This window comes from Mirounga leonina, unplaced genomic scaffold, assembly GCF_011800145.1.
Source record: "Mirounga leonina isolate KUSES-001 unplaced genomic scaffold, KU_Mleo_1.0 Mir_129, whole genome shotgun sequence".
Taxonomy (NCBI): domain Eukaryota; kingdom Metazoa; phylum Chordata; class Mammalia; order Carnivora; family Phocidae; genus Mirounga; species Mirounga leonina.
The window spans coordinates 46,585,160-46,598,360 of NW_023270323.1; positions in this window are offsets into that span (position 1 = coordinate 46,585,160).

A 13,201-nucleotide genomic window follows, 5' to 3' on the forward strand; every position below is an offset into this window, starting at 1 on the left:
CATTGTAAGCTGTGTATATTAATCCATTCAGGTCACTCTAACAGAATATTTCACACTGGGTGGCTTATAAACAGGAATTTATTTCTTATAATTATGAAGGCTAAGTTCAAGATTAAGGTAGCAGCAGATTCGGGGCCTGGGGAAAGCCTGCTTCCTAGTTCGTAGAAGACTCTTTTCACTAAGTCCTCACATGGTAGAAGGAGACAGTGAACTCCCAGGGGCCTCCCATATGAGGGCATTTTGATATGGTGATTAATAAGAAGAAATACGTATTTGTCTTCATCCCAGGTCCTGGCACAGAGTTTGGAAAGCCCTTGGAATTTCCTAAATGACAAAGTCACAGAGTGTCTTTCATTATGAGGTGACTTTTGGAAAACCCGTATGTAACCTAAAGGTGGGAGTTGGTCACCAAGGGAACCAACCATGTGGTTAGAGAGTTGGTACTTTTAGTCCCACCCCAACCTCGGGGAAGGGAGAGGGGCTGGAGGTTGAATTCAATCACCAATGGCCAATGACTTAATCAATTGTGCCTAGGTAATGAAGCTTCCATAACAACCCAAAAAGGACAGGGTTTGGAGAGCTTCCGTGTGGCCGAAGACCTGGAGTTTCAGAGAGTGATGAGCTCGGGCAAGAGGGGGGCTATGCGCCCTTTCCCACAAAGCTTACTCGACTCTTACATCTGTCTGTCCTGGTGTTAACATCCGTTCATACTAAACCAGTGATCTAATAAGGAAAATGTTTCTCTGAGCTCTGTGAGCTATTCTAGCAAATTAATCAGACCCAAGGAAGGAGGGGGGTGGGAACCTTGATTTACAACAAGTGGTCAGAAGTACAGTTAACAACCTGGGCTGACTACTGGTGTCTGGGGGGTGGGGTCGGGGGACGCGGGGAGAGGCAGTCCCTTAAGACTGAACCCTTAACCTGTGGGAACGGATGCTACCTCCGGGTCAGGGTGAGGGTGAGGGTTAGGCGTCAGAATTGAGTTGAATTGCAGGACACCCAGCTGGTGCCGCAGAATTGTTGGGTGTGGGGGAAACACACATCTGGTGTCAGGAGTTTTGAGTGTGGTGGCAGTGTGAGAGTAAAGGGGACACACACAGGAGGAAGAGGGAGATTTCTGACAGAGGCACTTAGCCCAGGCACGAGGGCTCCACCCTCGTGGTCTGATCGCCTCCCAAAGGCCCACTTCTAACCACCATCACCCGGGGATAGGTTTCAACATTTGAATGGGTGGGGGGAGGCACAAACATTCCCTTCCGTCCGTGGCACCATGGTGGGGACTCTTAATGTTATCCTGAGAGCCAGGGGGAGTCACTGGAGGGCCGCAAGCGCGGGAGCGACTCAGTGATTTCTGCCTTCAGAAGCTATTCTTGTCACTTTCTGGAGAGCCATTAGGAGAGGAGAAGAAGCCTGCAAGCAGGAGGGCCCCTTGAAGAGGCTGTCACAGGAGCTCAAGAGTGGGGCGCTGGCTACTGTGCTGGTGACCCTTCATTCGAGCCTCCAGCTCCGCACTCTGCACCTGTCTCTGCCCTGCTTTGTGCTCGAGAAGCCTGGCCCCTGACGACTGCTTCTCTGGGGCTCCCTCGCCACTGGGCTTCAGTTGGGGTTGGCCAAGAGGAGGTGTAACTGGACTGGAGGACGGGAGGAGGAGTTGAAGGTATTTACCTCCCCACCCCCCATCATGGCACTCCACAGCCCCAGCTCTCTGCCACATCCCCTCCCTGACAAAGCAGCCTCCCCCCTCACTCTCTCTCGGGCTTTGGGAACACAGTGGCTTCCATGGTCCCCAGCCTAGGAGTGGTACATGCACACCGGTATCCCTGCTCTCTGGGGGCCTCATCGCCCTTGTGTGTTCCCCTAGCCTTGACCACACGCCCAGAACAGTGTTTATTCAAACCATCTGGGGTGAATTTAGTTTCCTCCCAGGATCAACGGATACAGTTGCTCTAACTTGGGCAATGATGGTAGGAATAGACAAAAGGAGACAGCTGGAGAGATACTTGGGCGGTGAGCTTGACCACAGAACTTGGGACACAGCAGGGACTGGGAGGGAAGCCCAGGTAAGAAAAAGTTGTGGGAAACTGCTGGGTTTTAGCCTAGACCCCTGGTGGGATGGCGATGCCATTTACTACCATTACCTTGGTGTTGCTTCTTGGTGCTGGTGGATTTAGGACAAACCACATTTACAATGACCATAATTTGAATATTGGTAAAAATTGGTTTTTTTGTTTTTGTTTTGCTGGCATGGGACAGTCGCTTTTAAAACATACAGTTCAATGATTCACTTAAGAGTAACTCTCCAGGCCCAAAAACATCTGTCCTCGATTAAACAACAGATACCACTTACAGACCATGTCTGTTTTCAAGGGTTTTAGGGCAGTAATTAATCAGGCAAATGAGAAAGCCCAGACCTCATCGTTTTATCCAATTAGGAGAAACCTCTGTAAATCGAGGGCACCAAACTATTTGGTTTTGTTGAAAGGCATTGTGATGAGTGACTGGTTTTATATCTTAGAAAACATCAATATTTACTTTAAACTAACAGCTAAATTAAAGAAAAACAGAAGTGATTGGTTAACTGTCACAGAATATATGGAGGGTGCTATTGGATGGCTACTGCAGGGCACCACGAATGAGAAGAGAGACACCCAAGACTTTGTGCTTTCCACAGCTGGGGACACGTCAAGCTTTCTTTTTGTGGTTTTGCCTTTTGGTCTCCCATTCATCATCCGCCCATGATGGGCTTGCTTCCGCCTCTACGCCTTTGCCCGTAAGTGCTAGACTGTCCTCCTTCCTCCATATCCCATCCGTGCCCTTCACTGCCTCAAATATATCATAGCTCCACTACCAATTCCAGGAAATCTTGTCAGATTGCCACTACTGGAACTTTCTGCCTTTACTCAGAAGTGGAAAGAGCCATTCTTACGCTTAGTTTGAACTACCAGGATCTTCAGGTAATTAAATTGTTAGAACCCAACAAAGTGAGCTGCAGGCTAATTGTCACCCTGTTTCCCCAATGATTTCCAGAAGGCATCAAAGAGTCACTGAAGGTTATCCTGGAAGGGGCAGCAGACCACGCAAGGAGACTGAGGCACTCGATGTTTGGTGGCATTGGACCAGAACTCACCCTCCAGACTCCCGGTCCAAAGTTCCTTCCGTTCCCCTCTCCGATGAGACATTGGCTGGGTCTGTGCTCTTGGTCATTAACTTACCTCCCTCTCAGCTGCACAGGTCTGTCGTGGAGGAATTTCAGGGAGTAAAATGAAGTAGAAACAAAAAACCTCATTACTACTCGAAATAAAAGTTGTCTGCACTAGATAGAACAAAACTGCACTGGAACAGACAGCTAATCTCAAAAAAACAACAAAAAAAAGCCACCCACACATATAAACAAAATCCACTTCCTCTCATATTATAAAAGCAGAACATGCTTACTGAGAAGGCTAGAGAAGAAAATTAAAATAACCCATAATCACATCACCCGCATTTCACAATATTCCCTTCAAGGGTTTTTTTCCCCCCTTTAAATCCATGCATGACAAAAAAATTTTTAACATCCTATATAAGAAAAAAAGTAACATTTTAATTTTGAAAATACTGAACATTAAAAATAACACTATGCTATACTCAAAAAGTTATAAAATAGAATAATGGAAAAGAAAGGTAACATCTCAATGCGAGGGACATGGGAAAATTGGTTTTTTCGTGGAGGAAGAGAAAATAGGTGCTGGCTTCTTTGTGGTTATGCATATGGGATTCTGTAAAAGTGTCCTTGAAGCACTGGGGTGGTCCTTCCGGTGCCCCGTGCACCTGCACTGTGTCTGGTCATTGCTTTGCACGTTCCCAGGGCCTCCGGATCTTCTGGAAAGCAGCCAGTGACTTCATGCAATGGGCAGCCAACGGCCTTCTCCGATGCCCAATGCCAATCACCCACTCCGGGGTCTCTTTCCAGTGCCCTGTAGACCTCAGCCTGATCAGAGGAAAGGACAGGCTCAACATGAGGTGAGCTGGTTTGCTTAAGGGGGTTTCCCTGTTCTCATCACTAAAAGTAGTAATGAAGAAAGGGGCTGCAAAGCCAATCATCCATAACACTAAAAACACACCCCTGGACTGAGTTCTAAGCGTGGGCCAGGTCCTGGGCAAGTGCAGAGTGTCCCTGGGCTGGGGGAAGAGATTAACAGGGATGGCCAGATCTCAGTGAGTTTGCGGTTCACAGGCTTATGCTGGAATTCAGCTTCTCCCCATTCCAGGGACCCCAAGTGCAGGGGAGGAGGCTCACGCTTCTCCCCATTCCAGGGACCCCAAGTGCAGGGGGAGGAGGCTCACCTGTCCTCAGGAAACGCGCCAATGTCTCTGTTGAGAAGGTAACGGGATGATGGCCAAGAGCATTGGCTCTGGCACCTCAAGGCCTGGATTCAAATCCTGGATCTGCCAGCCACTCTGTCACACTGGGGGAAGTTACCTAATCCTTCTTTGCTTCGGTTTCCCACTGGAAAATGAGGAAGATGAAAGTACTAACAGTTGTTCATTCGCAAAGATACATGTACCCCATGTGTATTGCAGCATTATTTACAGTAGCCAAATTATGAAAGCCAACCCAGGTGTCCATCAATAGATAAATGGATAAAGAAGATGCGTGTGTGTGTGTGCATGTGTGTGATGGAATATTACTCAGCCATAAAAAAGAATGAAATCTTGCCATTTGCAACACATAGATGGACCTAGAGAGTATAATGCTGATAAGTCAGTCAAAGAAAGACAAATAACCAGATGATTTCACTCACATGTGGACTTTAAGCAAAAAACAAATGAACAAAGAAAAAAAGAGACAAACAAAAAAACAGACTCTTAATTTTGCAGAACAAACTGATGGTTACCAGAGGGGAGGTAGGGGGATGGGGGAAATACGTAGATGATTAAGAATACACTTATCTTGATGAGCACTGAGATGTGTAGAATTGTTGAAATCACAATATCGTACACCTGAAACAAATATAACACTGTATGTTAATTATACTGGAATCTTTTTTTTTTTTTTAAGATTTTATTTATTTAGGGCACTAGGTGGCTCAGTCGGTTGGGTGTCAACCTTCGGCTCGGGTTGTGATCTCAGGGTCCTGAGATCGAGTCCAGCGTTGGGCTCCCTGCTCACTGGGGAGCCTGCTTCTCCCTCTCCTCCCCATTCATGCTTTCTCTCTCTCAAATAAATAAATTTTAAAAAAGATTTTATTTATTTATTTGACAGAGAGAGAGAGAAAAAGAGAGCATGTGAGCCAACAAGCAAGGGGAGTGGCAGACAGAGGGAGAGAAAGAAGCAGGCTCCCCACTGAGCAAGGAGCCCGATGCGAGGCTTGATCCCAGGACCCTGGGATCATGACCTGAGCTGAAAGCAGACGCTTAACCGACTGAGCCACCCAGGAGCCCCTAATTATACTGGAATCTTAAAAAAAGCACCACTGGTTATTGTCACATGGTTGTTGTGACCATTAAAAGTAATGACGTATGTAAAGTGTTGGCAGAGTCCCTGGAGCCTATGATTTCTAGCTATTACAGTAATTAAAGGGCACTCCTCCCTACACACACACACACAGACAGACACACACACACACACATTCCACGTTCCCCTCCCCCCCAGTACACATACTCACCAATGACTCTGAGCTTGAAGAACACTGATCTGCCAGGCTCAGCCCTCTTCCAGCAGGAACCCTGGGATGCAGGGCAGAATGCTTCAGCATTGGGAGGTAGATTGAGAGATATTTTCCTGGACCCTAAAACAGCTCTTCTTGTGCCAGAGTTACATAATGTCTTCCATGCACACAGGTCCTTCGCCTGTTTGCTCTCTTTCAACTGAATCTCAAACCAGTGGGCACAAGGCCCTGGCTCATATGGCTCCTCTGAGTAGCTCTTAGGACCCTTCTTGTGAATTAGACAAGACAGCCAGCCCTCCCTGGAACCAGTGCAGCCCCATGGCCAGGCATGGATCTCCACCCCACTCGCCCTTTTCCAGCCCTCTTTATGTGAACACCTGTGCCCTGTGGACTGAATAGGGGGATGGAGACCACGCCACACCATCCCCTTTATTCTTCTCCTCTCTTCTCCCCTCACCAGCACCCTACCCCAAACTCCTCCTCCTCTCTCCCTGAACCCCGTCCTGAAACAACATCAACAACAGAAAGCCTTAATCCATATCAGCTCATGCAGATGCAGATAGATAGGTGGGTGGGAGTAGGGAATATCCCCTACACATTAGAATTATCTAGTCAGTTAGCACTCAGCCAGGATACCCTATTAATATATATTATCCACCTGGCACCCTTCTGAGTAACTTTTATCATTATTTCCATTTTACAGATGAAGAAACTAAAGGCCAGAGAGGTTAAGTGACCAACCAAATGTCACACAGTGGTAAGTAGCAGGGAATATCACACCCAGGCATGTTTTACTACAACATTTGTTTATAACTACTGGTCAGGTACCTCTTAGCTAATATGATCCAACTTCCCAATGGTTAAAATAAGAGCTACTCAAAACAATCAAATATTAAGATGTAATCAGATATTATCAAAGCATAGTTATACAAAGAATTCTGTGAAGTAAATAAGATGAATCAATATATTTATCAAAAACTATCAAAGTGTAATTAGGATGGGTAATCAAATCAATCATTAATATGCATTAGCATTTTCAACATCTAATTATAGAGCACATAGTCAAAATATAGTGGCAATGGGGGTAAAAACAGTCCCTCTTCAAAGTTCCATCTAAAATTCCAGCATTATTAGGGCACCTGGGTGGCTCAGTCTGTTGAGTGGCCAGCTCTTGGTTTTGGCTTAGATCATGACCTCAGGGTCATGAGATCAAGCCCCGTGTCGGGCCAAGCCCTCTGTCGGGCTTGCGCTCAGTGCTTGAGATTCTCTCTCCCTCTCCCTCTCCCTCTGCCCCTCCCCCCCACACATGCTTTAAATAAATAAATAAATAAATAATCTTTAAAAAATAAAAGTAAAAACCCAACATTCTTATCCAACCACAGCCAAATCCAAACTTTAATGAACCTTATGGATAATGGTCAGGAAACTTCCCTGGTCCCACATAGACCCCTCTAATTAGGATGTCCGTATAATTTATCCTTTAAATTTTAGAGTGAAAGAGGATTTTATCAATAATTAACATTAGGGCAAAAAAAATTAATTAACGTTAGGGCAATAGGTCCCAGGCAAACACAGTTGTATGGACACCTTACCTGCAATCAGCTTTGTTCCCTTCCATTTAACTCAATTCAACCCAAATTTTCAAAAATAATTTGCCCATATTTTTTTGCAGAACTGATGCTAGATATTTGAAATATAATGGTCAGCAAAACCATTACCTACCCTGATATTTTCTACTGGGTCAGACAGGTAGATATTAGGAAATTAAACCTCAGTGCCATCCGCCTCTACAGAGGGGACAAAATAGAATGCTGTGGAAGCAGCGATAGAAAGCGTGGTTGCAGAGATCTATGGCCTGCAGAACACAGTGGCTTGAAATGACAACCATTTATTATAGCTTATGGTTTTGTGGGTCACCCATGCAGACGGGTCTGTTGCACAACTGTTAATCACAGCATCAGTGGAGGACTCACGGGGACACATTCGGTGCGTGGGCTGGTCTGGAGGGTACACGACAGCCCAGTCACATGTCTGGCACTTCTGCAGAGCTGGCTAGAAGGCTGGGCCCAGCCGAGCCTGTCCACGGAAGCACCTACCCGTGGCTTCTCAGCATGGAGGCCTTGGGTCCTTGGCTTCTCACATGGCAGCTCGGGGCTCCGAGAGCAAGTGTTCCAGCAGGTAAGATGGGAGTCGCATGACCTTTTATGACCTAGTTTTAGAAGCCACACAATTTCACTTCTACCATATTCTAGCAGTTGAAGCAGTCAGAAGAGCACCCAAACTCCCCTGGGAGGTGACACGGTCCCCACCTCTCTGTGGGACGAGTGCCAAAAACTCTGCAGCCTTAGGTTTAAATTGCCTCAAGGGCCAAAGACAGTCTTTGAGGATCAGGGAAGGATTCTTCAGCTGAAGGGTGAGTAGGAATTCGCTCAGACAGAAGAGCGGGGGATGAGAGGAGTTTTGTAGAGGCCCTGAGATGAAAGGCGGCATGGGTCAGTCAGGGAAGTGAAGGCAGCGGAGCGGGGAGTGTAAGGAGAATGAGGAAAGAGTTTGCACTAAAACAGATGCACGCCGGACGGTGACAGTGAATTCAGAATCTGGGACGTAAAAGGTGTTTCATAAATGGAAACGAATGGACAAGTGAATGGAAGAACAGATACGCTCATCACAGGGAAGAGCGGGGCGATGGATGGGTCGACACTACTGGGTTTGTTGCAGGGGACAAGGGAACAGTCCCCGCTGAGGACACAACACGCCATCAGAGCAGAGCTGGATGTGGGCAAAACCACCAGATGAACATACAACTCCACTTCCTTGCCCTGGGTGACCTTCTCATTGGTGAGGAAGGAAACACCACGTTTTCCTGGCCACCTGTTGATCCCCTTACAACACACGATCCTGAGCCCTTCTTGCTATCCCTCACCCCAGCAGAGGGGACCCCTGAAATGTCTTCAGGCTGTGAGGCCCACCACTGGCCTTGCTCTTCCCTACCCTTCTCCTCCTCCCTCCTCCCTTCCCTTTCTCGACCCTGCCTTCTTCCTTCCAAGTTCCTATCCTGACTGCGACCTATTAGGCAAACCATCCCGAATACGTAGTGCTCACCTAATTAACATAAGTCCATTTCCCAAGAGCTATTTGTGAAGCCGTCACTGGCAGGTATAACCCCGAGCTAGGTCTCAAATACGTCATGTGCACACCACCTCGACGATGTTTCCCATGTCCGCGCGCCCCCAGAATATGTTTCCTTTAAATTGATTCATTCCAGGGGTGCCTGGGTGGCTCAGTCAGTGAAGCATCTGCCTTCGGCTCAGGTCATGGTCTCTGGGTCCTGGGATCGAGCCCTGTGGCCCAGCAGAGAGTCTGCTTCTCCCTCTCCCCCTGCCCCTCCCCGCCTCGTGCTCCCTCTCTCAAATAAATAAATAAAATCTTTAAAATCAATCAATCGACTCATTCTTTAACTTAGACTTTGTTTTAGCCTCATCCTAAACAGACACATCAGTGAAACCATGAAGTTGATGTGCCTGTGGTAGTTTTTCCTTATTACACATGAAAATAAATGTATTTATAAAACTTAGAATACTATAAAATAAATATATCCCAAGACAAACATTTGTTAGCATGCTACTTAAAATCACCTCACTTACCACAGATGACACGGATAGCACACCCTGAGAAAGACTGCTAACAGAGAGATTTTCTTGAGGAGTAGAAGGCACTGGTTGTGTTGTCACAAAGCATTCTGCGAGGTGAGAGATCAAGGAAGAAGATTTCACCACAAGTGGACGGGTGGAAACAAGGCAGACAATAATCAAATCCCAAAGTGTGTGGCCCCGGCAGGAAAAAAGAGGAGAGGTCGGGGACACAGGGAAGCTGGTGGGGCACAGAAGGGCCACCTGGTGAGGAAAGATGGACCCACGCTGAATCCCTGATCTGGAGGTGATACTTAAGATCCTTCAAAGGCTCCCCGAGCTGCAGGACACATGGTGAACTTCGCTGCACACCTGCCCCCATGATTGGCCTCCTTCCGTCCTTGTGTTCTAATAGCCCAGAAGTCTCCCGAACTGATTGTTGTTCTTCAAACACGCCATGGGCTCTCCCTCCCCAGTATGTCTGCCATGCTGCTCCCTCCGCCTAGAGACCTCACCTTTACGTCTGCCTTTGGGGCAATTTCTATCCAGTCTTTTAAACTCAGTTTAAATATCCCCCCTCCTCTTCTCTCATGACTGCTCGATCAATTTTACAGCACCCTCGGGCAAATTCGAAGGAGTTTTCCTTCCTCTGATAACCACAGTCCAGTGGATGGAGGGCCACAGTACTTGGCGAGCAAATGGCAGCTTGTATGGATAAAAATGCAACCCTCCTCCCGGTGTATGCAGCCCTGCACCAGAACCCATAGGCCGGATCTCTGTCTCCCTGACCTGGCACCCTTGTGCAGTGCTCACCCTGCACAACATACATAGCAGACCTGCCTTCTCCCCACCACACAACTCAGGCAGAGTTCGCTGCATTCCATGTCGGTGGCTACTGATTTATTCATATCCCCAAATAGACAGTCAACAACTGAAGGCAGAAAGAGCCTCATCTATCTTTGCATCTGGGGCAACTAAGAGAATGCCTATAATGTGGAACAGAATAAATATCTGCTGTGTATATAATTAATGACCAATCAACAAATACATGTAATACATGGTGGAATGATTCAGAAAGCAGTCAGTGTTGGGAAACTTTGAGAAAAGGGAATGAATTTGAAATCGGGAGTTTTAACTCCGTGCCGGCCCACATTGCCCAATACATAAATTGTACTAACTTATGAGATAGTGTGGGCAGAAAAAAACCTGCGAGTGGCCACAGACCACAGTGAACAACAAGGACAAAACAGTCAGACAGAAAAATGGCCCGCCCCTCCTTCTACTCCAAAGATTATCCAGTTCTTTGAGTTAGGGATCACACCTGCCTCATTCCATGCTGCACCCCTATAACTCATAAATAATACTTGTTCAACAAATACTGATGGAACAAATAAGTTAAACACACACTCCTTGCCTATCGCATTATATAACTGAAATAATGATGGGTGAATGGATCTGGGTTTAGTACACCCAACACCGTGATTAGAGCTAAGTTTATATACAGTGATTCAGGTATTTTTTACAAAAGCTATTTTGTCGCTAGAACTGTTCACATCACGATCTTTAGCCCCATTCCTGTTAACTGTAAAGAGAAAGTTAAACTTGCAAATTAAAGATAACTCAATCTCTTCTAATTTAAAACAGACCTTCTGGTCTAAATCCGTCTTCTCCGAATAAATGTTCACTTGATTCAAAGATCGAATTTCCTCCAGGACCATTTCCCTTCTCCAAAAGGTCCCTCGTGAGTGCCCGGGGAAGCTCATATAGATCCTGTCCCCATGGCCCCTGCTGGCCCCCGCTGTCATGTGGCCAGCCGGCTCTGCCTCTGTGGGTCCCACTCGGGTTTTCACAGAGGCAGAGCAAGTCCCAGCTGGCATCTTGAGCACCATGTGACCCCCCACAGCTGCGGGCGCATTCTGAATCCACTATTCTTGTTTGTTTTTTTTTTAAGACTTTTTTTTTATTTGAGAGAGACAGACAGCACAAGCAGGGGGAGCAGCCGGCAGAGGGAGAAGCGGGCTTCCTGCTCAGCAGGGAGCCCGATGTGGGACTCCATCCGAGGACCCTGGGATCATGACCTGAGCCGAAGGCAGATGCTTAGGTGACCGAGCCACCCAGGCATCCCTGACTCCTCTTTTCATTCTTCCCTCTGCCCCAGCTTCCAAGGCCTTACAGAGAGCCTGGACATTTCCCCTGGCTTCTCAGCCATTTTCAGATCCTTTGCTTTACCGAACTATTTCAAAGTGGTTCCATGAGGCTCCAGCTCCGTGCTAAACACAGCACTTCCCTAAGGATCTGGCAACTTCTGTGCTGTCCCTGAGATACAAGGGATAAGCCCTGCTAAGGTGGGATCCCATATTCCTCTCTGGACTTTACACCCCTTGCCTCTTCCTTGTCCCTCTCCTGGGGAGGGGAGCCAGGACCCTCCCTGTGATCTCAAACTTCTCCCTCACTTTTCTCAAGTCCCTCGTTTTCTCCCTGCCCCCAAATGCTGGTAAGGGTTTTCCTTACAGCATATCCTGAGTAGTTTCTGTCTATGGTTGAACATAAAACTCTGTTCAGGGCACCAATTCCAATGCATTCCCCTTTCTATTCTTGACATGTAAAAAGAGCTGTTGGAATTGACAAATCCTTTGTTTCTCTCACCGAAGGCTGCCTTTCAAGACTATTCTTTCATTTTGAAATTTAAGACCCTGTTTTAAAGTCAGAGCTGAACACTGATTCTTTATTTTTGGATTTCTGCTACAGTGCTTCTGGGGAAGGTCCCATGCAAGGGGTGAGGAGAACACAAGCACATTCATATATTTCGACAGGTAGAATGTCTGTTACACAAGCAAATTTGACTACCAAACCATAAAACTTTCATAATTCACTGCTTCCTGCAACCCTTGCCTTAAGGGTGAAAGGTGAGGTGACCCTAAACCCCTGTTCAGATATTTTTTTTTTAAAGATTTTATTTATTTGACAGAGAGAGGCACAGCGAGAGAGGGAACACAAGCAGGGGGAGTGGGAGAGGGAGAAGCAGGCTTCCCGCCGAGGAGGGAGCCCAATGCGGGGCTCGATCCCAGGACCCTGGGATCATGAGCTGAGCCGACGGCAGGCGCTTAACGACTGAGCCACCCAGGCGCCCCCCTGTTCAGATATTTTTGGACCCAATCCCTTTCCAGCCAGCCTCTACTAGATGGTCAATGACTAATCAGAGGTTCTCATGAATATGAACCAAAAACACGGAGAGGAGAGACAGACTGCAGTAGATGCTGGTCCCCTGAAGTCATGTAGGGTCAGAGCCAAAGTCAGCATCATGGCAAGATAAAGCTCCCAGCAATTGCCCCAGAACTAAAAGGGGGTGGAGGAAGGATGGAACATATGCACCAAGAGAAGAAAAATCCAAAGACCACGTGGTCACAGCGAGTGAGATGTGGCCTGAATGCCTCTTCAGTAATTTTTCAGGTCCCTAAGGCTGTATTTCTTGATTTTGGTTTTCAAGAGATCCCTTTGCCCCATATTTTCTCCTTTTTTTTCTAAAGATTTTATTATGTAGGGGCGCCTGGGTGGCTCAGTCGTTGAGCGTCTGCCTTCGGCTCAGGTCATGATCCCAGGGTCCTGGGATTGAGCCCCGCATCGGGCTCCCTGCTCAGCGGGAAGCCTGTTTCCCCCTCTCCCACTCCCCCTGCTTGTGTTCCCTCTCTCGCTGTGTCTCTCTCTGTCAAATAAATAAATAAAATCTTTAAAAAAAATAAAATAAATAAGAAAGATAAAAAAAGATTTTATTATGTATTTGACAGAGAGAGGGGGAGAGAGAGAGCACAAGGGGGAGCAGGAGAGGGAGAAGCAGGCTCCCCAATGAGCGGGGAGAGCCCGATGCAGGGAGAGCCTGATGAGAGCCTGATCCAAGGACCCTGGGATCATGACCTGAGCCAA